Source organism: Salminus brasiliensis, chromosome 1 (assembly GCF_030463535.1).
Source record: "Salminus brasiliensis chromosome 1, fSalBra1.hap2, whole genome shotgun sequence".
Lineage (NCBI taxonomy): Eukaryota > Metazoa > Chordata > Actinopteri > Characiformes > Bryconidae > Salminus > Salminus brasiliensis.
Window position 1 is genome coordinate 17239925 of NC_132878.1, and position 24437 is coordinate 17264361.

The window sequence follows — 24437 nt, forward strand, 5'->3', positions numbered from 1 at the left end:
CTAGAGCAGTTAACATCTAGCTAACATTAACTAGAGTAAATAACATCTAACTAAAATAAATTAGAGCCGTTAACATCTAGCTAACATTAGCTAGAGTAGTTAATATCTAACTAAAATCAACTAGAGCAGTTAATATCTAGCTAACATTAGCAAGAGTAGTTAACATCTAACTAAAATCAACTAGAGCAGTTAACATCTAGCTAACATTAGCTAGAGCAGTTAACATCTAGCTAACATTAGCAAGAGTAGTTAACATCTAACTAAAATCAACTAGAGCAGTTAACATCTTGCTAACATTAGCTAGAGTAGTTAACATCTAACTAAAATCAACTAGAGCAGTTAACATCTAGCTAACATTAACTAGAGCAGTTAACATCTAGCTAACATTAGCTAGAGTAGTTAACATCTAACTAAAATCAACTAGAGCAGTTAACATCTTGCTAACATTAGCTAGAGTAGTTAACATCTAACTAAAATCAACTAGAGCAGTTAACATCTAGCTAACATTAACTAGAGCAGTTAACATCTAGCTAACATTAGCAAGAGTAGTTAACATCTACCTAAAATCAACTAGAGCAGTTAACATCTAGCTAACATTAGCTAGAGTAGTTAATATCTAACTAAAATCAACTAGAGCAGTTAACATCTAGCTAACATTAGCTAGAGCAGTTAACATCTAGCTAACATTAGCTAGAGTAGTTAACATCTAACTAAAATCAACTAGAGCAGTTAACATCTTGCTAACATTAGCTAGAGCAGTTAACATCTAGCTAACATTAGCTAGAGTAGTTAACATCTACCTAAAATCAACTAGAGCAGTTAACATCTAGCTAACATTAGCTAGAGCAGTTAACATCTAGCTAACATTAGCAAGAGTAGTTAACATCTAACTAAAATCAACTAGAGCAGTTAACATCTTGCTAACATTAGCTAGAGCAGTTAACATCTAGCTAACATTAGCAAGAGTAGTTAACATCTACCTAAAATCAACTAGAGCAGTTAACATCTAGCTAACATTAGCAAGAGTAGTTAACATCTACCTAAAATCAACTAGAGCAGTTAACATCTAGCTAACATTAGCTAGAGTAGTTAACATCTAACTAAAATCAACTAGAGCAGTTAACATCTAGCTAACATTAGCTAGAGTAGTTAACATCTAACTAAAATCAACTAGAGCAGTTAACATATTGCAAACATTAGCTAGAGTAGTTAACATCTAGTATGCGGTACAGTGGTTAATGTCTAGCTAGCCTTAGCTAGAGTAATTAGATCCAGTCACTGTCAGCTAGAGTAGCTAAGTAATCCGGCCTGAGCAGTTCATGTCTAGCTAGCATCAGCTGGAAAAATGAGCATAAATGCTGTAGCAGTTAGCACAGATAAATAAGCAATCAGTTATCATCTGTAAGCATGGTTAAAGAATGCTGGAGACGTAACATGATAGACCTGCTGAGATTTAGAAAAATCAAACAAAGGGTACTACTGCTGATGCTATTACCATGCATGTCAAGGCAGTCCACTATTCTACACATCTTCCATTCAAGATATTCAGAAATGTATAAAAAAAGGTGAGAATTGTGCAAGACAGCATTTTTTCTAAATGGTGAGACATGGAAGGTGAAGTCATCATTTATTAGCAGAGGGGTGTGTATGATAAGTAGATCTGCTATTGTGGAAAGGTGATTTATGCAGTGGCAGACGTACAGTACCTGTTGAGATCTTATGGATGGGTGCTATGGTATGCTCGTCTTCCACCTTAATGGACAGGTTAGGCCTGAAGACATACTCTATGATTGGAACTTCATTTGTTAAGTGTTTTCTGGTCTATACTATAGGTCAAGCCCTTCTGCTTGGGCTGATTCACCCCCCACCCCCCCAAACATTTTTTTACATAAACCGTACCGCCTATTGAAAGCCCCAATTTCAGAGACTTGTTCAACCCATGCCAAAAAAATGTTCTAGTGGTTTGTGCTGATTCAACACCTTACTACAACTCTTTAGCCTGGTTTCCTGGACATGGATTAAGCCTAGATTTGGATTAAATTCAGTGTCAGTGGTGAATCACTGTTGGTAATGCTTTTTAGTTTGTAGGTTTTGGCCTAATCTGGGTCTGGGAAACTGAGATAACAGCACGATAAGTATAGTGATGATGTGACGTTTGTCATACCACAGTTTAGGTTATAGGTCAAAGTATATTTTGGCTCAGGAAAAAGTCACAGGCACCTTCAACACCATGGCTGTGCACCGATCCCCACCCCCCCTCCGCCCCACTGTTAGAACCATGTTTGCATCTAATCTCTACAGAAATATCTTCTGAAAAATGAATCACTTGTACTTAATGGCTGTTTTGACTAGACATTACATAAATGAACAACGGCCTCTGACTTGGGCACAGTACTGCAGGGATATCAGTATTAAAGGTGTGGAAACAAAAGCCGTCTGTGTCACTCTAAGGGAGAAAGAGGGGCTGGAAAATGGTTATGTAAAAACGAATCGACTGTTTTTAGTGCATAAACCCACACACGTTATAAGTGGACTCTCAATCTCTCTCTCTCTCTCTCCCTCCGACTTGCTCTCTCCCTGAGGTGCCGCGCCGCCGCGGTGAAGAACACCAGCACCCTCTTTGTCTGTTCACTTTATTTCTCCTTTCCTCTTTTCATTCTCTCCCCCACGCCGTCCTTGAACCGGCTTTTCTCCTCCTCTCCCCTCCGCCTGAATACGGCATGTCAGAGCTCATCTCCTCCAGCGCTTCTAAATGAGTGAGGATGGAGGGAGAGTTGGAGAGAGAGAGAGAGAGAGAGGGAGGGAGAAAAAGAGAAAGAGCAGAAACGAGGCGGCAACTGTACGGCCCAGCTCAAAATGGCACCATTTCAAAGGGCGGAAAAAAGAAAAAAGGACCGGAGGAAAAAAATAAGGGAGGGAAGGAGCGAGGGAAAGATAGATTTATTCGGAGAGGGGGTCACAGTGACTGATTCAGAATCAGATTAGGCAGAGGGAGAGAGAGAATCGGAGCGAGAGAGGTTGAAAGAGAGAGAATGAGCAGTGGTAAATTGAGCATCACTCTGTGCATATGGGTGACTCTTAATTATGTGAGCTAAAAGCTTTCTTATTAGGAGTACTCAGTCGATGAGAGATGGAGGGAGAGGATGAGATCGCTCCTTCCATCTTTATCTCTCTTTCTCCACTTCCCTCTCTTTCTCCATCTGTCTCTCTCTGTCTTTCTCTAATTGTCCACAGGGAAAGGAAGACGAGGAAATGCTTTAGCTGTGGTTAAACCTCACTGTGTATTTTATGCACTGGCAGATTCAGGGGCCTCAGGTTGGGCATGTCCAACTTAACTTTTTGATATGACCCGGGGGTCTTTTGAAAGGTTGCGGGATGCTGGATGTGAGATGGTTGTAATAAGGCTTGAGCATTGGGTAATCAAGCACTTGGTAATCATTCAAGGTGCCTGTTCACAGGTTGCTTGGTCTCTTGGTCTCGAGTGTCAGGGCTGTGAGTCAGTTTCCAGTCTTGAGTCTCTGGAAATGTAGTCTAAGTTTGAGTTTGAGGTGTTTACAAGTCGCTTCAAGTAAGTCCATTTTGCGTCTCGAGTCTCTGGGGTGCGAGTCAGAGTCAAGTCTCTAAAGTGCAAGTCAGAGAGTCTGTAGTCTCCGGGGTGCGAGTCAGAATTGAGTCTCGAGTTTTTGGAGCATAAGTCTCAGTTTAAGTTTGGGGTGTTCACAAGTCCCGTCAAGTAAGTCCATATCCAGCCTCTAATCTCCAAGGTGCAAGTCAGAGTCGAGTCTAGAGTCTCTAAGAGTGTGAGTTAGAGTTAAGTACCATGTCTCTGGGGTGCAAATCCAAGTTCCAGGTCTTTGATGTTGGAGTCTGAGTCAAATCTCTAAAGTGCGAGTTACAGAGTCTTATCTCCGGGGTGCGAGTCAGAATTGAGTCTCGAGTCTCTGGAGCATAAGTCTCAGTGTGAGTTTGGGGTGTTCACAAGTCGCGTCAAGTAAGTCCATATCCAGCCTCTAAACTCTGAGGTGCAGGTCAGAGTCGAGTCTAGAGTCTCTGGCGCGTTAGTCGCAGAGTGAGTTTTAGATGCTTACAAGACGCTTAGAGTTAAGAACCATGTCTCTGGGGTGCAAATCCAAGTTCTGGGCTTTGATGTTGGAGTCTGAGTCAAATCTCTAAAGTGTGAGTCAGAGAGTCTGTAGTCTCCGGTTGCGAGTGAGACTCGAGTCTTGAGTCTCTGGAGCATGAGTCTCAGTGTAGGGTTTAGGTGTTTACAAGCCACTTCAAGTATTCCCATGTTGAGTCTTAAGTCTCTGGGGTGCGAGTCAGAGTCGAGTCTCAAGTTCTGGATCATTAGTCTTAGTGTGAGTTTTAGGTGTTGACGAGCCGCTTAAAGTAAGCCCATGTTGAGTCTCAAATCTCTGGAATGTGAGTCAAGAGTCGAGTCTAGAGTCTCTGAATCATTAGTTTTAGGTGTTTACAAGCTGCTTAAAGTAATGTAGATTCTTAAGTCTCCAGGATGCGAGTCAGAACTGAGTCTTGAGTCTCAGGAGCATTAGTTTCAGTGTGAGTTTGGGGTATTTACAAGTTGCTTCCAGAGAGCCCATGTGGAGTCTCGAGTCTCTGGAGTGTCAATTTTGTTCCCAAGCTTACGAAGTCATGGTCACCACTTAACTATTCTGTTCCCTCACTTTACTAAGTCATGCCACCGTTTAATTATCTTGTTCACATGGCTTACTAAGTCATGCCACCACTTAATTATTCTGTTCCCTCACTTTACTAAGTCATGCCACCGTTTAATTATCTTGTTCACATGGCTTACTAAGTCATGCCACCACTTAATTATTCTGTTCCCTCACTTTACTAAGTCATGCCACCACTTAATTATTCTGTTCCCTCACTTTACTAAGTCGTCCCACCACTTAATTATTCTGTTCCCTCACCTTACTAAGTCGTCCCACCACTTAATTATTCTGTTTCCTCACTTTACTAAGTCGTCCCACCACTTAATTATTCTGTTCCCTCACTTTACTAAGTCGTCCCACCACTTAATTATTCTGTTCCCTCACCTTACTAAGTCGTCCCACCACTTAATTATTCTGTTCCCTCACCTTACTAAGTTGTCCCACCACTTAATTATTCTGTTCCCTCACCTTACTAAGTCATGCCACCACTTAATTATATTGTTCCCATGGCTTACAAAGTCATGCCACCACTTAATTATTCTGTTCCCTCACTTTACTAAGTCATGCCACCACTTAATTATTCTGTTCCCTCACTTTACTAACTCGTCCCACCACTTAATTATTCTGTTCCCTCACCTTACTAAGTCGTCCCACCACTTAATTATTCTGTTCCCTCACTTTACTAAGTCGTCCCACCACTTAATTATTCTGTTCCCTCACCTTACTAAGTCGTCCCACCACTTAATTATTCTGTTCCCTCACCTTACTAAGTTGTCCCACCACTTAATTATTCTGTTCCCTCACCTTACTAAGTCATGCCACCGCTTAATTATATTGTTCCCATGGCTTACAAAGTCATGCCACCACTTAATTATTCTGTTCCCTCACTTTACTAAGTCATGCCACCACTTAATTATTCTGTTCCCTCACTTTACTAAGTCATGCCACCACTTAATTATTCTGTTCCCTCACTTTACTAAGTCATGCCACCACTTAATTATTCTGTTCCCTCACTTTACTAAGTCATGCCACCACTTAATTATTCTGTTCCCTCACTTTACTAAGTCGTCCCACCACTTAATTATTCTGTTCCCTCACCTTACTAAGTCGTCCCACCACTTAATTATTCTGTTCCCTCACCTTACTAAGTTGTCCCACCACTTAATTATTCTGTTCCCTCACCTTACTAAGTCATGCCACCGCTTAATTATATTAACCCCATGGCTTACAAAGTCATGCCACCACTTAATTATTCTGTTCCCTCACTTTACTAAGTCATGCCACCACTTAATTATTCTGTTCCCTCACTTTACTAAGTCGTCCCACCACTTAATTATTCTGTTCCCTCACCTTACTAAGTCGTCCCACCACTTAATTATTCTGTTCCCTCACTTTACTAAGTCGTTCCACCACTTAATTATTCTGTTCCCTCACCTTACTAAGTCGTCCCACCACTTAATTATTCTGTTCCCTCACCTTACTAAGTCGTCCCACCACTTAATTATTCTGTTCCCTCACCTTACTAAGTTGTCCCACCACTTAATTATTCTGTTCCCTCACCTTACTAAGTCATGCCACCGCTTAATTATATTGTTCCCATGGCTTACAAAGTCATGCCACCACTTAATTATTCTGTTCCCTCACCTTACTAAGTAACGCCACTGCTTAATTATCTTGTTCCCATGGCTTACTAAGTCATGGCCACCACTTAATTATTATAAGCAATTGAAATAATATAAACAATGATATTCAAACTTTTGACTGCTTTCTGTAATAACTACATAACACAACACTTGTACTTTCACTTTCAGTACTTATACAGTATATTTTAGAATAAACTACTTGCAATATTTAAGTACAAAAATATTAAATACTTTTGTATTTGCGTGAGCTGTTTTTTGTGATTTGCTATTGATATTCAGATAGTTAATATTGATGGTAGCTCTTGTTCTCTATATCTTCATATCTGTAACTTTCTCTCTTGCTCATTGTCCCACCTTTCTCTTTCTCTCTGTCTTTCTCTCTCTCTCTCTCTCTCTCTCTCTCTCTCTCTCTCGTTTTTGCTTTCCCACTGAATGCCTATTATGCTGGCTTGTATTGGGAGTCTGGTCACATCTTACGGTTTGTGAGTGTGTTGGATTGTGTGTGCATGTGTGTGTGTATCCCCATCATTTTCAGGTTACTGCACTTCTGCAACCTCCCTTGACTAATTAATATCAAATGACAGTGACAAACGAATAAACACACTATCTCACACACGCACACACGCACACGCTTTCCTTTTTTTTTTTTTGCATAGTCATTATGGCACTTACCTCCATTCAGATTCAGTGTGTTTTAGAAAGAAAGAGCAAGAGAGGCTGAGGGAGAGACACAGAGAGAGAGAGAGAGAGAGAGAGAGAGAGAGAGAACAAGAGAAACAAAGAGGGTGAGATGAAGGCAGAGAGAGAGAGAGTAAAAGAGAGTGAGTGAGAGAGGTAGGGAGATAATAAGAGAAACAGCGTGGGAGAGATGGAGAGAAACAGAGAGAGGATAGAAGAGAAACAAAGAGAGAGTGGGAGAGATGCTGTAGAGTGGGAATAGGAGGGAGAGACTGATGCAGAGCGAGAGTGAGAGAGAGAGAGATTATTTCAATAATAGAGTAAGCTAATAAACAGTACGCCATAAAACTGACACTTCTTCACATTTACTGCTCATTGTGACTCCAACTCCCAGCGCGGCCAGTACACACACACACGCACACACACACACACAGGCATTAATGTTAAACCTACTCTCATAGTAGAGCATTTATCATAGTGTCACACTGTGTACTTTTGCTTTTTTTTTCTCCCATGTTAGTGTGTGAGCGTGCAAACACACACACACAGATAGAGGGAGAATGAGAGAGTGTATGTTCAGCCTTCAATTAATGTAAGCGCTCTACCTGACAGTAATTTCTGCCTTCAACTTTTTCTCAGATGAATTCACGACCCCCCCACACCTTCTCTCTCTCTCCTTGTATCACTCCAACTATCTCTCTCTCTCTCTCAAGGTAGCTCTATTGGCATGACACACAACCATTCATTCATATACTTACACACAGGGGCAATTCACCTACAGTGTGTAGTTTTGGGAGGATGTCACTGTGGTGCTAAGAATGACCCATCACCCAAATAATAGCTGCTCTGTGGTGGTCCTGTGGGGTCCTGACCATTGAGGAACAGGGTGAAAGGAGGTTAACAAATTATGCAGAGAAACAGATGGACTACAGTCTATAATTATAGATCTACAAAGTGCTCCTATGTGGTAAGTGGAGCTGATATGATGGGCCGAGTTCATTCTGAACCAGGGGTGGTCATAGTAGTCTGATAAACAAGACATTGATCCCACGCATGCCTCACAGTCCACCAAGGCCTGATTTTAGATAAAGTCTTAGAAGATTCTGGAATGGCCATGATTTGAACCCCACAGAAAATCATTTTTTGGAGATTTGAAGAAGGCTGGTGCAGCATACAAACCCAAACAATATTAGTGACCTGGGGGCCCCTGCCCATGAAGAATGGGCAAAGATTCCTCTGGAACACTACCAGAAGCTGATGCACCATGTTTGCAGCAGGTCATAGCAGCAAAAGGGTGCTCCACTAAGTACTAAAGACGCTTGTCATGAAGAGGGTCATACATAAGATAAAAAAATGGCAATAAATAGTGAAGATGAAAATCTGTGAGATGTATGTGGGTTTTACCCACATATAGTGGGATAGGTGTTAGTAATGTTGGGCGTGGAGTGTGTTAATCACTGTTTCTTGGCCTCCCCTCTCTCTCAGCCTTTTTTTCTTTCTCCCTTTTATTTTGTTTCAACAGGTAAGCATCAGGACACATATTCACACACACCTATACACACACTCAGATCCAAAGATTAAGCATATAAAGACACACACTCACTTTTAAAGAGTATAGGCAACACACACACACAGAGGTCTCTAAACTGGAGTGTATTTAAATAAGGACTGTTGACTGGAAGCAGATGGTTTCCATAAGTATAATTCCTTTAGTGCCATACAGTGGCTGGCAGTACCAAGATTACTGATACTGTGAAGAAACTGCATCACAGTAAGCCTTGCTGTTTATTTTGTGCATTATGAGACTGTGACCAGGTTAGCTTTTAGCCTTGCTCCCACTTGCTTCCCCAGGTTTGGGTTTTTTAGGTTCTACCAGTAGAAAATAAGCTGGTGCTTCCCCCTCTGATGTGTGTTAAGCTTCAGGTGGGTAGCTTTTAGCCTAGCATGGATCCCGGTTGGCTTTTCTTCCATTGTGTGCTGAGTTTGAGCTCCCCATCTGCAGACACTGGCACAAAACAGCCATGTTACAAAACACTTTTAAGGTTTTGGAAAGATCTGTTCTGGTTATGCCAGATTTTTAATGGTTCATGGTGTGTTAGATCCATGTACCGAACTGCTGTACGTGCATTTACATTTACATTTGAGGCATTTAGCAGGCGCTCTTATCCAGAGCGATTTACAAAAGTGCTTTGCAATTTACTCAAGAATAACCTCAGTTAGTTTGAATAGAATAAAAATTCAAAGATACCTCTAATCTTAGACACTACTGAACACAAGTCAATATGGAGACCATAGTCCTCTACTATTCGCGCAGTCTGTGTTTGAAGACAGCGAACGACTCTGCCGTTCGGACACCCAGAGGAAGTTCGTTCCACCACTTTGGTGCCAGGACAGAATAAAGTCTGGACGGTTGTCTTACATGGATTTTGAGGAATGGCGGGTCGAGCCGAGCTGTACTTGAAGCTCGAAGGGCTCTTGGTGCGGATCGGCTTTTGACCATTGCCATCAGATACGGAGGGGCTGGTCCGTTCTTGGCTTTAAAGGCCAGCGTCAGGGTTTTGAATCTGATGCGGGAAGCAGCTACAGGAAGCCAGTGAAGAGAACGCAGCAGAGGAGTGACATGGCTGAAATTAGTGCACATTACGTGCAGTAATGTGCTGTACAAGCAAGTAAAAGCAAATGGCTTTTAGGAGTCCACAAGCCTTGGATTTCATTATCTCCCCACATCAGGTGGCAATAAGTAGATGTATTATTGGCAATATTATATATTATATATTAACATTAATGCATCTTGTCTAGTCCCTGTAGAGAAGTATTGCCAATAGAATAGGACATATCCTCACAGCAATGCTTCAGAATCTAAGAGAACGCCTTCCCTGGACAGTAGAGATTGTTCCCCCCATTAAAATAGGATATACTCTTTTTAATACCCTTGACGTAGGACGAAACAATGAATGTCCCACTTACTTTTGTCTGCAGTGAACACAGTGTATTAGGATATAGTGTGTAAAAACATTGTCTGTAATGCAAAAATGTACTTAACTAGATTCTGGGTTAGAGGGAAGTTTTCTGGTTTTCCAGCTTCCAAAGGCAGTACAGCTGCCGCCAAGCTAAACCCAGTGAGGGAAGGTAATGCCTACATGGCATTTACTGTATAGTCACATTGGATGTGTGTATAAAGTATAAACAGTTGAGTACTGTAAAAAGATAGATAATAGAGTATTATTTTATTACATACTGAGAGCCTCTCTCTCTTTCTCTCTTTCTTTTATTCTCCTGATAATCTAAATCTGTCTCTCCCTCGGTCTAAACCCTCATGTTTTTCCACAGCGTGCTGTAGATTTGTACCAGGAGGATTCCACTTTGGAACCTTATCTTGGCTTAGCCTATGCAAGGCAGCAGCTTTATATATTATCTATTAATACAGTCAGATGTAAGTGCCTTGTGGCAGGCGTCCCACAATTGATTTAGGATGGCATACAACTCGTGGACGCTCATAATTGCTAAACAATTGTCTGAAAAATCGGAAACTTAAAAAGCAAGGTTGTCCATAATTGCTTCAAGACGTAGGCCTTCTATTATTAGGTACTGTGAGTCAGCGTGGACTGTCTTGTCCGCCTAGGCTCTATTTAAATAACGGGTCGGAGCGTTTCAGAGCTATATAGATATACCTAAGTTGACCATTTTTATGCTGTATATATAAACACATGTAAATGTTTTAGAGGCAAATTGTGCAGTCAAGAGTAACAAATCTCAATAGATTCCAATATGTCATATCTTGTAGTAGTGCTTCAGGGAGTGCCTTGTACGATCATTGACTATGTGGACAAGCTTCTAAAATAAATGCTTTGCACTGAACAAATATCTTTGGATCAGTTTTAGCTCATTTGCAGTCTGAACACCCGAGAAACAAAGTGGCATGATGCGCATGTATATACACCAGTCAGCCATAACATTAGCACCACTGTCAGGTGAAGTGAAAAACATGGCTTATCTCCATCTACAGTGGCATCTGTCAGGGTGGATATATTAGGCAGAAAGTGAACAGTCAGTTCTTGAAGATGATGTGTTAAAAGCAGGAACAATGGTCAAGCATAAGTATCCAAGCCACTTTGACAGGAGCCAAGCAGGTCTTGTAAGGTGTTCTCAGTATGCACTACCAAAAGTACTCCAAGGAAGGACATCCAGTGAACCAGTCACAGCGTAGTTGAAGCGATCCATGGAGGCCCCACTTCACAACTTGCAGGACTTCATGGATCTGTGGCAAATGTCTTGGTGCCAGACACCACAGGACACCTTGTGTCTTGTGGAATCCATACCTCAAATGGTCGGATCTGTTGTATGGAGTGCACACATGGAGTACATATAATGTATATCTGTATATATAACATCTCAGACTTTGGCTGTTATGTGCTTACGTTTTCAGTTGTACATATTTATCTACTTCCTGTAGCTTTAAGCCAAGCTTTCTTACTTGAAAAAGTAGTAGGACTCGTGGGTGGTGCAACTGTCTAAATGTTGGCCCTATCTGTGTGTGCCCGGAGTCCAGGACTCCGGAGTCCGGAGTCCAGGAGAGTACAACGGGCTCAGTCTAAGTAGGTAGCATAATCCCGACACTCAGTTGGATGCTGGCTAGCTAGAGTATCTGGCAGTTAGTGTTCTCCTTCAAGCACATTGAGCTGTTCAGTGGCATTGCAATAGCAGCAGTCGGAAAAGATGCAGCTGGCTGGTTTCACGAGTTTCAGAGGAAGCACATGCTATCCTTCGGCTTGGTGTAATAAAGGAGGCGTGGAATTGGCAATGACATCATGCATCGTGATAATATCGCATTGTATCCTCTATTGATTCCCTTCTATCAGCTTCCTTCTTAGCGAATTGATTTCCTAGTTTTCCTTAATGGGCTTTTCGATTTCCCATTTTGTAACTTGTCTGGCAATAACTTCCTGATAAATATTGATTTATTGATCTTGTTTGGCTTTATTACCACAGGCTAATTGAATCTGGCACCCAGCTTGACTTCTATTGCCAACATACCTATTTTAGCAGCTAAGCTACAATAAGCTATGCAGTAGTAGACAGCAAAAAGGAAAAACTGTAGGTGGTGTCCTCAGTCTTTGATGGGATTGTGTTTGAGTGTGTGTGTGCGAGTGTGTTTTGTGTGAATCAGAGGACAGCTCGACCTGCTGTTCGGTTGCTTTGGTGCTGTCAGCACAGGCAGTAATTTATCTGTCCCAAATCTCCTTCACACACTCACCATTACCTCATTGTACACAAATGTACACACAAACACATGCACGCTGAACTGGCCAGCGCTGAGCGGGTGGTGTTAATTGACCATTTTGGCAACTACACTTTAGCGTGTTCGTAAGGTCCTTCATACCCGAGTGATGATTGTTCATTTGCTACTACTACATACACTATATGTCTAAATGTTTGTGGACACCCCTTCTAAATCAGTGCATTCAGGTACTTTATGTTGCACTCATTTCACACATATACCATGTCTAGTCCCAGTAGAGAAGTACTGCCAATAGACAATAAGACTCTCTGGATCAGATAAGCATGATATTGGCACCATGCCTAATGCCAGGTGGGGGCTAGAGGAGTATAAAGCCCCCCAGCACAGTGAACTGTGTTATTTGGAATGCTCCATCCAATGCTTTTGGAATGAGTTGGGGAGTTGGGCATGAGGTGGGGTGTTGGTCATCCTACATCCTGACCTCATAACTGCTCTTGTTGCTGAGCGCAATTAAAGAGACTGTCCAACAGAAGCAGGATTAACTCAGTTTAATACCCTAGATGAACAATGAATAAGTAGGTGTCTCAATGATCATGTCCTCCGAGAATGGTCAGTGTGAGATGCTGGAACATTCTGTGATACTAACGGTCCACCCAAGACTACCCACTCAAGCTATTCCTGTCTGTGCCAAATCAGTAACCCATTTGGACTCTTAAAAGGCGTGCTGCCATTGGACCTGTTCTTCTTCAGCATCAGAAATGACTGTTAAAACGATTTGCTTTTAGATTAGCTAATATGACTTTATCTCTAATAAATGTGTCCATGTGTTTTCTCGGCAGGACGAGGCACTTCTGGACTAAACAAAGATCAATGGCCTCTTCTCGTAGACCAGCGCTGGCAAACACAAGGGACTTCAGTTAAATTACCAGCGGCGATCCTTTTTTCCCCCCTTAAAGCGAGAACAAACAGCATCATAAGGAAAAGCTATAACACACCAGGGATGGTGGGAAGACATTGCAGACGGTGAGAGGGGAATGTGTTTTCCATCTGTGATGCAGCATGACTACAAATAACACCAATCCTCCGTCCGCGGGCTTTGAATGCTGAGGCAGTTCTAAATGAGAGAGCGGCAGCCGTTGGATCAAAGGTGACACTGTAGAGGCAGGCGGTGACTCGGCAGTGTTGGTGGGCATTACGTGGAAGCTGGCCTTTCGTTGTTCCCCAACTCCAAAAGGCATCCAAAAGAACACATAAAACTGACTCTCAAGTAATCATATTGTTTGTTTGTTTTTTTGCACGGAAGCAGCTCGCTTGATGGATTATGTGGAGAAAATGAGTCGGACCTCCGTAATCCCACGTCATCTTCATTCAGTTTGGCTCTTCCTGATGACATACTCCCATGCTCCTGAACTTCAGTCTGGTGTTCTTTTGGAATAAAAACACTTGAACGGCCCAAAATCTGCTTCAAACGTTGAGTCTGCTGGAAGAACCAATGACCAATGAACCACAAGCGTGGAGAAGAAGAAGAACACGTGCTGCGAGTTGGATAGTGATCTTTTGAACAGTCAAGCGTGAAGTCTTCTTGGTCTGCCCCACAGTTGTCTTTGGAGGCTGCCTTACAACACTGCTTGTGTCAAAGGTAAATGCCTTCTGCTTGATCTATATATGCACTTAATCCTAAATATGGTTCTTTAAGGGTTCTTTACTAAAGCAGTGGTTTGGTATAGAACCATGAGCACTCATTTGAATGCTTAAATGGCTCTTCGACTGGTTGAAAGGCTGTTTTCTATGACGTAGATTGTTCTTTAAGAAATGTCGGTTCTATACAGCAACAAAAAGAATTCCATTATTGGTACAAGTAAGAGAATCCTCGGGCTTTGTAAAAAGAGTTCTGTATAGTTCTCGGAATTTATATTTCTATAGAATCTATAGATCTATAAAGAAGTCATCTAAAATAGAGAGGAACCAAATAAGAAGAAGAACCTCCTTTTTTAAACAGTGCATACAGAGCCCTTATTGCTTACAGTGTACTGTTCAGAAGTCTGGAATCACTAGACAATTTTTGTCATTATAATTATACATTTTTATTTATTATTTAATTCTATAAAAAATATATGATTAATGATTTTATAAGATTATATTTATAATGTATGTTTATTTATTTTTATATTTTGGGTTTTAATGGAAGTCAGAGTAGAAATATTGCATTGCAAGTCATTTCAAAGCATTTCTATTAGTCTGTTCATCATTGCACATACACCAACCAGCCATAACTTTAACACAACCTCATATTATCTACACTCACTGTCCATTATATCAGCTCTACTGACCACACAGGAGCACTTTGTAGTTCTACAATTACAGGCTGTAGTCCATCTCATACCGGCACAATACACACCGACATGCCATCACCATGTCAGTGTCACTGCAGTACTAAGAATGACCCACCACCCAAATAGCACCTGCCCTGTGATGGTCCTGTGGGGTCCTGAATATTGAAGAACAGGGTGAACAGAGGCTAACAGAGTATGCAGAGAAACAGTTGGACTACAGTCTACAAAATGCTCCTATAGGGTGAGTGAAGTTGATGGAACGGACAATGAGTGTAGGTATTAATGTAATGGCTGATGTAAATGTACATATAACTGATATATTCAAATTATGTCAATGAAAGTCAGTGTAAAAAGATTTTATTCAAGGTAATTTTGGAGCATTTCTATTAGTCCATTCTTAATGGTCCTTTTGTAATTTATTTGTATTTTAATTTTATTGCAACATAGATTTAAATATTATAATCAAATGAATGTATCTTGGGATATTTTTATGTCAATGTTTCAAGAAACAGCCATTTTAAAAGAACAATAAATAATAATAATCAGTTTAGAATCATTTTTCTTGAGCTCTGTTCATCATCTAGAGCTCTGTTTATCATTCTGGACACATCTGGACACCTTCTTTTGAGGTTTACGGTTGTCTACATCATGGTATGCATTAGCTGAATTGGATTTGTGTTCATGTAAACGCTAAATCCAGCTTTTGAAGAGTAGTATATGTATAGTATATCTCTGGTTTGTCTTAATTCATCAATGGATCCAAACCCCTTTGAATCCCCTTTGGTTCCTGTGTGTGTGTGTGTGTGTATGTGTGTGTGTGTGTGTTTCATGTGCTATTTGAAGTCTCTTTACTGGGGATTGATTGTAGAGGTTGTTAGCTGGTCGGAAGGAGAAGATGTTCACAAATTAGCATGTGTGAGTGATAAGGATGACAGTGTGTTATTAAGTGGAAGATAGCTTGGGAGTCTACTGACCAGACAATAATTGGCAAATAAAAAAGGGAAGAGTCTTTTTAACTCCCAGCCTTTGTTTCAGCCAATATCCCTTGATGCATCTTATCAAGTAATTACAATGATTGACCGAGACGCAAACTGACAGTTGTAGCTGTTGATTGGCATGAAATTATTAGACACATAGTAGTGAAGGCAGTGGGCTTAGAGGGAATTCAGGGAAGATGAAGAGTGGGTGCAATTACCAGATCAGTGCTGATTCAACAGCATGGTGTTTAGCAACATTTACAGGGCCTATATCAGGAGTCTTACAATATTGTACTATAATCTTACCATGGAAACGTTTACATATTAGCACATTTGCGTATTTAAATAAGGGAGATTTTAGCTGCTCCTTATTTCTGCTTTTTGCTGTATCAAAGGCTATGGACTTGGGTGACAATGTAAGTGTAGATGAATGACTATTGTCTGCAAAATTATCGCCATGATTTATGTTGTTGTGATAAATAATATAATTATAGATATAACTGTATATTGTTTAGACTTGTGTGGCTACAGATATGAAAAGCAGAGTTTAAAGGGAACCCGGAGCCTCAGTATGGTGTACATCGTAGCTGTCACACAAAACCCACTCGGAGCAAAACATCGGAAACCCATCTCTGATGCATCAGCTTCAATGTGATGCATCGTACGAGCGAGCCATTCACCTACACAGAGAGAGCAAAGCCAATCGTGCTCTTTCAGGCTCCGGCTGCTGATGTTAGACAGCTTGACCCAGGATTTTCCTTTTAATGAAAGTCAAAGACAAAAAAGATTGTATTGCTAGTCATTTATCATGAAACATACACGGACCAGCCAGAAGAGTAACACAACGTCCTTGTTCTTCCATTCACTGTCCATTATATCAGCTCCATTGACCATATTCACTTTGTAGTTCTGTAATTATAGACTAGACACCACCAGCATGTCAGTGGTATATATTAGTCAGCCTTAGGTAACACTTGTCTTTGCAAATAGTGATGGTAGGTTTGTGTGCAGCTGCTTTCATAAAGCTCTGAATGCATATTTCTTGCGCTGGAGTAGCAGTGAGTGATGCAGCAGTGGATAGATGATTGTGCTCCAGCACCCAGCAGCCTTACTCTGTGATTAGTTCACTGCTTCAGGACTGAGCTGGCATTGATTATAGACGCTTCCCTTTTACAATAACTGTACTTACAGTTTACTGGGGCAGATCTAGCGGGGAAAAGGTGACATTCCATAACAGTGCTCTTCAGTACGACCAGTCATAATGCAGTTTAATTTTATATACTTGTTAATGATGGTTAGTGACTGAAAGCCCTGAACTCGAAATGTTCACATACTGTTGGCCATATAGTTGACATCAAATTTTAATACTAATGGACAGCAACACTATTTTAAGGCATACAGGTTTCAACGGTCAAGCTTTGCTTTAAAGAATAGGCCAACCTTCTTGTATATTCACACTAAATATAATGGACAAGTCCATACATTTGTTTTAACAATAATTCTACTGCTATTTGTGCATGTAGTGAAGACTAGTGCTTAAGTTCACCACATGGTACTTTCTCAGCAACATAACTCAGAGACAACCCAGTGGAACAGAGAGCAAATACACACAGTGAAGTGGCATTTAGCCCTGACCTGCACAGCAACACAACTTTAGCTGCGTCTGATGTTTTGCTGATACAAGATTGCAGCTGTGCAGTCATAGCTATCTTCCCGTACGGGTCAAACAATCAGTCAGTTCATCTTTTGCTCTCGTCACCTTCCTGGTTACTGCTGCTGACAAGCTATAGAGTGCAGCATGTTAACCACACAGCTCTCAGTAGCAAAGGTAGATGATTCACCCTGTGGAATTAGGATCTTTGGAGCAGTACATCCAACATTTCAGAAAGGATTATGCAAACTGTTCTCCACTATGCATATAAACGAGTTACATACAATACACTGTTAACTCCTGGCAGTAGAATTGCTCCAAAAGGATAGAGACAGAGACTACAGCTCATAGATAGCCCTCAAACAGGGAGAAAGCTCATTAAATAGCGATTCATGTAGATTCATGTATCCAAATAAAACAGCAACACTGTTCCTGCAGGCGGTTCTGTTCTTATTATGCACATGCAGAATTTAGACATTCAGGGCTAGGCCACACATTATAGGGGCCCATTTTACTGAAAACTGGAAATTATTAAAGATTATTCAAGTTTCTAAACATAACATTCAGTTACCCAGTCCCTACAGTCCATACGTGTGGACACTAAACCTCAAAATCAGCCTTTTCTAAATTTGTGGTTTGTTGTTTTTGTGAAGACAAAATAGCACATCGCTGAAAACCACATTTTCAGCCCACAGCAGTTCATGAGGACTTCAGCTCAGAGGCACAAATCAGGACAGCCTGTTAAGCTTGTTTTTTTAATTGTAAGAACTAGAGAGCTTTGATAAATGTTCATGAAAGATGATTTATAGCTGTTTGTGTACATAAAGCCACACAAACCAAATTAAATACAAAACTAATGTAAAGGTGCACGTATTTGTCACCGTACAGCGAAATGTGTCCTCCGCATTTAACCCATCTGGTAGTGAACACACACTCACACATGTGTTAGGGGCAGTGAGTACACACACTCCCAGAGCGGTGGGCAGCCAACTCCAGCGACCGGGGAGCAGAGAGGGTAAAGGGCCCAACAGTGGCAGCTTGCAGAGCCCGGGAATCGAACCCACAACCCTGTTATCGATATCCCGGCACTCTAACCGCTGAGCCACCACTTCCCCTAAAGTAGTGTATGGGTGTATGAGCCCACAATGTAATTCGTTAGTTATCTTAGCCACACAGCACAGTCGTGTTTCGTGAGTTAGTTTGACTAGTTTCATTAAAAAGGTGGTTATCCACACTGTTTAATCCACAACCTGCACCTTTTTAAATTAGCAAATGGGTAACATTTCAGTATTAGATTAGATAAATTAGGTATCTCCTTTAAATAAATTATATAGCCCACACATTGCGTCAAATATGGGTGCATCCTCTCCCACTAGCGGGATGCTATGGTATCCCAAGTGCACCTCTTTGTAATGCCACGTGCTGCAAAAAATAGCTTAACAAAAAGTAGGATGCCTTACTTGATCATGGTCATGGGTTAGGTGGAGCTCAGCTCAGTATCTACCATGATTTCATACAATAATACCATATTCAACATATTATTATCCTATAATTAATATAGGTCAAATCTGGTCTATGTCATGGTAACCAGTTGTACAGTATCCAGGTGGATAGTGTACAAACTGACCCCTTTAGTGTGTAATGTGTAATTAATAAAATGCTAAGTAGATGCTCCCAATGTCATCACTGTTGATATTAGCAACCCTGGCTCTGTCTCTTTTCCTCACCGGGTTCAGTATGATCTACAACAGCTCTAGTGCTTTTGGAAGCTGGAAAACAGGAAGAATTTATCCTAATCCGTAATCTGCTCAAGTACATTTGGCATTACTGTCCCAGACACCATTTTTTGCCAGCATTTATGTGGTGTCCTGTAGCCAAAAATGCATGTGCTGGATATTACAGCATGTTTTACTCCTTTAAGATAGGGTAAATCTGTACTAGCGCCCTCTACCTGGTGTAACAGGCAACATCCAAAAACACGATTTATATTTAACCTTATATAACCATATATAACCTTGCCTGCTTATTTTGGTCTGTAAACAAGCAAAATTGGTATATATAATCACTATCAAAGCAAAAATACACCTACCCCTTTAACATTGTGTTAAATGGACCAATCGAAATGATCCACCTAAACATACATTAAAGTGTATGTTTCTGAGATAAAAGGCTTGGGTACAACAGTGATAATACGTATAAATGGACAGCACTGTGCAATAATCATTCAGGGACCCCCTTAATTACAGCTCACATTCACAAAACCCCTTATTTCAGGAGACATCTTTTTTGTTTTCTCTGCTGAAATCTGCAGTGAGATTTTTACACTCCTACAAAGGTCAGTCTTAGAAGTTTGCTCTTCTCACAATCTCAAGTATGTTCAATGATGTTGAGCTCTGGACTTGAGGTGGTCCATTGTTCTGACAAAACCAGCAGTTCTGTTTGTTCCTTTTAGAACCACAGTGTTGAGTCCTTTTCTTACAGTGTACAGATGAACGGAGACACTTGTAGATTTGTTTAGTTTGGAAGCGACAGTGAAGTGTGTTTTATCTATGTCTATGCAGTTTATCTGGTTAGGACAGTTTTGGTGGTCTACCAGGTCTTGCACAGTTGTTAGGAGTCCCATATTTTGCACGTCTGTGATCTCTACTTTTGGAAATCCAAGAAGGACTTTCTCCTTCCTGGATTATCTTCAGTAGTATCCTGAGAAACATCTCCCGAACAGTGGATCGTTTATTCCTAACAGTTGAATTAATTAAATAAATGGAAATTAAATCGAGGGGGTGGTTCCTGACTTTTGCTTGGTACTGTTCAAGTATGGGATTCAAGATTTAGCAGTGCATGTCTCTATAGAGGATTGCATGGGTGCTACGAAGAGTATAGAAGGACGTTTTATGGTTTCTTAAAGAACCTTTAAATCAGTAAACAACCTTTACATCCATTTCTTTACATCTTTAGAAGGTTCTTCACACATCTCTTTTGCAAACATGGTTCTTTACGGAACCAAAAATGTTTGGTTAAAGACCCCTTTGTTGCACCTTCAGTGTATGAGCATGTAGATGTGTGCATGAGTATCATTTGAGTTGCGATTCAGGGCCTTTGAAAGGGATCCAGCTGCAGAAACGATTTGAACTCTCTGTCCAAAAGGGGCACAGGTCTCTAGCTGCACGTTACGACATGATGTGATTGAACAGCACGGAGGAAGAATAGGACAGGGGCGCTCATGTTCGAGGGTGATGTTGAATGAGACCCGGCGTGGCACAATCCGATTACAGCCGTTTGTTTGGCCGGTGGGAACAGGGACATCGGCGGATTGTTTTTTGTGCGGGTGAAGGTTTTCATCAGCCCGGAGAGAAAGAAGAAGAAAGGATTAAAGGAGTGCAGTGGAAGAGGAGGGAGAGAGAGAAAGAGAGAGAGAGAGAGAAGGAAGGAGTGAAAGAAGGAGAGGGCTTGATGTGGCTCACCAAGCAGAATAGCTTGCAGAAAAAGAGGGAGAGGCAGCAAAGGAAGAGACAGACGAAATGAGAGAATCAAAGGCAGCCGAATTGGGAGGAGGAGGAGATGAAAGGGGGTTTATGGACAGGAGGAAGAGCTAGATTATGAAATGCTGAGGAGAGGCAGCATGTGTGTGTATGAGAGAGAAGAGAAAGGGGGGGAAGGAAAGAAGGAAAAGATAGGCTGGAAAAAAAGAGAGGCATGATGAAACAGAAGGGCTTGCTTGAGAGCGGCAGAGAGAAATTGCGACTCAATCAGCTGCCTTGTTTCTTATTCAGAGCACGTTTAGATATGGAGTATAATGGAGGAGAGAGCGAGCGGCACGGAGGCAGAAGAAAGACATGGAGGTTGTTCAATTTGGATTTAAACACACTGCCATCTTTTTTTATCTGGCCGAAAATGACGGATTGAATACAAATGAAATATTCAGACATGCTAAGTATCCGCCTAGCCTAAGACAGACGTGCGGCTCCAGAGGCAACACCCTTGTGTCTAAATCTCTCAATTTGGAAGCCCTAGCGTGTGTTTATCTGCACATGCGCGCACAAACGCATTGAGGATTCCACCCATCGTTGGGCAGAATCGAAAACAAGAGAGCTACCTTTGAGAACAATCGATGGAAGACTGAATACTAAAAGGCTGTTAGCATTAGCAAAGGGCTGAGGCTTGCATCAGTGCGTTCATCTTCAGCTAAATCCCACACCATGCCTCAATTTAAAAAGAGAGCTAACTTTGAGAATAGACTATTAACACATTCAAGTGCACAGTGCTATGAAAAAAGACATCCCTGCACTGTGCTGAACGGACACAAGCTCATTAAAACACGCTAGCACACCACACCATGGAAACTGCTGCCTCGAAAGCTCCGCACAGCAATTTATTTTTATTCCTTCATATTATAAAATGATTGCAGTGGGCAAGGGCTCCCAAGTGGAATTGCAATAAGGGCCCCCGTATGTTCAGAAACAACCCAACAGGGCTGCCTGCCACGAAAGCTTAACGTAAGACTATGCTAGCACAATAAAGTACATCGTAACACTGCTGCCATGGGAGCTCGTAGGTTAAAAATCAGAATGTCGGTCCAGGCATGTTTTAATGGATCGGGTATCGGCTGTTTTAATCCCATTCCAGTCCAGATTCTTTGTTTTTACCACGGTGTTCAGAGCGCCATCTGGTGTCCTGGGCCGCCGCTTAAATTAAATTAAGTAAGTTAAAGAGTCTGCAGTGTGGAACTATTTTACAGTGGAACATGATAACATAATATTTAGAGACTTTATAAGACTATACCGGAAATGCTCTGTTCTACCAGTGGGAGAACCGCACTCAGAACCAGGATGAGGCTAATCCTGATGCTAATATACACACGCTATAGAAAACCTAATCATAGCACATTCACCTCAATATAAAACAGTTATTTCACTGTTATATCTGTATTTATATCCATAAAGTGTGTACCACTGTACACACACACACACACACACACACACACACACATATCCCAAACCCCCACACAAACACATTGGTATTTGATGATACTCAACATCAAGAGGCAAATTCGAATGAGGGGAACATAATAGCTTGATCAGGATATCCTTAACTAAAACCAAGTGCATTGGTTGCCCAGTGGTGTTGCCTGGCGGCAGTTCAGAAAAAGAGGTGCTGGTTGGCTGCACATGTGTCAGAGGTGGCGTGTGTCGGTATTCACCCTCTCAGTGTTGGGAGCATTGCATGGGATAGGTATGGGTTGTGTTGGGTACTTGGCAATCCAAATTGGGAAGAAAAGGGGTAAAACGTTACAAATAAAACTTACAAGTTAAAACAGTTCTTTATCTATCATGCTTTGGGCTTGTGTTGCAGCCAGTGACACATGCAACATTTCACTTGTAGAGGTACGAATGGATTTAGTTAAACCAGCAGATACTCAAGATGCCACCAGTTGTTCCAGAAATCAGCTTCTGTCCACAAATGAGGTCTCCTGGTAATGTTGTAGGTGTCGTACTGGGTTTCAACTCCAGCTTGTGTGCTTATTGAATCTCTTCCATTTAGTTAAACACCAGCAGATACTGGCGGAAGGTAAAAAAAAGGATGGCTTTAACTGCTGACCCTACAGTTCTTTTGTCTTAAACATAATCAAATTTGTGGATAGACCTCAAAAGAGCTGTGCATGCAAGATGGCCCAAGAATCTCACACAACTAGAAGTCATTTTGGCAAAAAATCCCCCAAACTGAGCAAGAAAAAAGAGTTTACAGGTTTGCTTAAATTGTAAAAGAAGGAATTAAAAAGTAATCTTGCTTAAAATATGAAATGTCATTTTTAACTTAAAGGTGTCAAAGAATGCATTTATTGAGTTACGTAGCGACCTGTATTACAATCAATTGCAAGATCTGGTGGTTATATAAGGTTCATATTTTCATATTTTCCCCAAAGTGGCCATCTCGTTTTGCTATGTCACTGCTTTAGTTGTGAAAAGGCTTTTGCTAGTGGATTTCTTTTCTTTCTTTCTTTTGAAGAGACTATAGTGCTTGAGGTTCACTGTATCTTAGTCCCATGTACGAACTGTCATTATTCAACTAAGCCAAGCTATCTACAGTTTTCCATTCTGGGGCACCTCTATTGCTTTTGAACATTTTTGGTAGCATCTTTAAAGCTAGTACATTACTACTAGTACACTGCTACTGCTAAAATTCAGGATCTGTCACACTTGGAGCCCTTCACTGAGATTTTACTGGGATGTAAATTACACAATACACTGCATTTTCCTTCCATTTCGCCAGCCACAGTCAAGATGCCACTAGTTGTTCCAGGAATCGGCTTCTGTCCACAAATATGGTCTCCTGGTAATGTTGTAGGTGTCGTACTGGGTTTCAACTCCAGCTTGTGTGCTTACTGAATCTCTTCCATTTAATTAGCATTAAATTCCTGTGGAAAGTGCATGTGTGAAAAGTACATGTGTGGGCTTGATTCCTCTGTCAGAAATCCCATAGCTAGCTTTATGGCAGCTGTGGTGCATGTACCAAGTGGGATTGTATTGCTTAGATGTAAGCTAGTTAGGCTTAAGTTAAGATTAGTAGATCTAATTATTCATTCAGGAACTAATTTTTTATCTTCAGTGCCGTTCAAGGTTGGCCATGCTGCCGATATGAACGTAGCAGGGTTGCGTTCTCCGGATTTATTTCGGGGTTTAGCTCGGAACATGTTGATTACACCTTTAATGGATATTCTCTGCCTTTTAATTTCTACTTTGGGGAAGATGAAGGCGCCACGCCAGCAGAGCTCAAGTGTGGAAAAAATAAACGTGTCCCCTTCGGGAGCTCCACTGCAACAGCATTGTTCTGATGAATCATACACTGACTTTTCGGCAGGAGGGGGGGAAAAAGACAGCGATGGGAAATAACACTGATGGAGGAGGAGAGAAAGAGAGAGCATGACTGAGAGCTTCACACAGTATGGAAAAAGCACACATTTCTTACTACACCAAGCTTTTTCCTATTGTATAACTTTAGAATGTTAACTGTCAGTGGCACTTTAGGCCCGTAGCTCGCCTTGAGCTTTGAAGCCAAAGTTGTTTGAAAGGAAGACTAAAGGCACATGATTAAGAGATGAATGCAAAGGGAGGGAAGGACGCAGAAAAGACAAAGTCAGAGAGGGGGAAAAGAATGAGCAAGACGTGTATAATTTGCCAGAATGTGAAATTTGCATGGCTGCTGCATGACTGTCGGCGTCGCTCCACTTAGTGACAGTGAC

General features: G+C 41.3%; 1 protein-coding gene across 2 annotated transcripts in view; it reads left to right on the plus strand.

Annotated features, from left to right (window-relative positions):
* The window catches only part of flrt1a (fibronectin leucine rich transmembrane protein 1a), a 67073-nt gene that overhangs the window by 30162 nt on the left and 12474 nt on the right, over nucleotides 1-24437 (plus strand). The window contains exon 2 of one of the 2 annotated variants that reach the window (XM_072693295.1): nucleotides 13079-13878. The exons of the other annotated variant lie outside the window; for it this stretch is intronic. The gene's annotated coding sequence lies outside the window, so the exon portion shown is untranslated. The remainder of the gene's footprint in view (nucleotides 1-13078; nucleotides 13879-24437) is intronic. 2 annotated transcript variants of the gene reach the window in all.